This window comes from Babylonia areolata, chromosome 2 (assembly GCF_041734735.1).
Source record: "Babylonia areolata isolate BAREFJ2019XMU chromosome 2, ASM4173473v1, whole genome shotgun sequence".
Lineage (NCBI taxonomy): Eukaryota > Metazoa > Mollusca > Gastropoda > Neogastropoda > Buccinidae > Babylonia > Babylonia areolata.
In genome coordinates, this window is record NC_134877.1 from 65,584,452 (window position 1) to 65,585,702 (window position 1,251).

The following is a 1,251-nucleotide window of genomic DNA, read 5'->3' on the forward strand; positions in this document are numbered from 1 at the left end:
ACAAGTTACATAAAACATTCATGGCCACTCCTCAAAGCCCCTCCCCACACACACTCTCTCCCTTTCCCACTCTTTATACATCCAAAGTGAGCTGACATGGGTGGTATTGGAGAACAGGAAGCTGACAGTGCTAATAGATAGGTTTTAAAAAAGATGAGTTTTTAGTGATGAGCGTAAAGCAGAAATAGAATCAGATGCACGGTTATGATGAGGAAGGTTGTTCCAGATGTGAGGAGCAGCAAAGAAGTGAAGTTTAATAAAGTCCCAAAGTATAATCGATCAGTGACGAGTGCCACAGCCGAGAGTGGTTAAAACGTTAGGCTCTCGATGTGAGGGCATTGAGTTCAGTCCCGGCGCATGGTGGCCACTCCCAAACCCCCCGCCGCACCCCCCTTCCCCCTGTCACGCCCCCCAGTTAGAACTCTTCAGTAAAATACGGTCCAGTAAACGTGTTACCAACAGAAGGACACCACCCACCCCCTACCATCCTCCCCACCACCACCCCTTCTCCTCTACCCCTCCCCCCTCCCCTCAGAACTGTAGCTGACGGTTCAGAAAACTGATGACTCTGCAGTTGTCGGGTCTGTCTGTGGTAAACACTCTGTCGTCCAGCTGAGAACACTACACACCAGCCTTCCCGTAAACATCAGTGGCGCCCTGAATTGTATAACGGTCACCTTCGGTCACGTTAACCTCGTGAACGTTGACAACTTCGAAGTGTTCACCTGGGGGTACTTGATACCAGTGTACTATGGAGGAGGGAAGGAGGAGGAATGTTTGAGTAGGGGTGGGGGTGAGGGCATAGTAGATCTTTTGAAAAAGATAAAAAGGTCGGTGTTGTTATTCCTTGATACAATCGCTACAAAATAACTTATGGATATGTGTAACAGGTGAAAAGGGAAATAAGAATCAGTGAAGCGTTGCCGTTTTTAATCGTGTCTGATATTTATCAAAACGAGTTTGTATTGATTTGTTTAACTGTTTTCCATTGATAGATCTTTGTCGGTGATATTTTTTTAGTGCCTCTTGGTAACTACAACGACGTGTCTTCATTTTTCAACTGAAAAACAAAACTAAACAAAACAACAACTACTACAACATCATCAACAAAAACAATACAAAACAAACAAGAGACGCAAGGCCTTCAAGACTCACTTGTGATAAATTAAGTCCCCTAGCATTAATTACAGAGTAATTTCCCTTTTTTTTACCTCTGCACCAAACGTTTGCAAAATAAATAAAAATTCCATG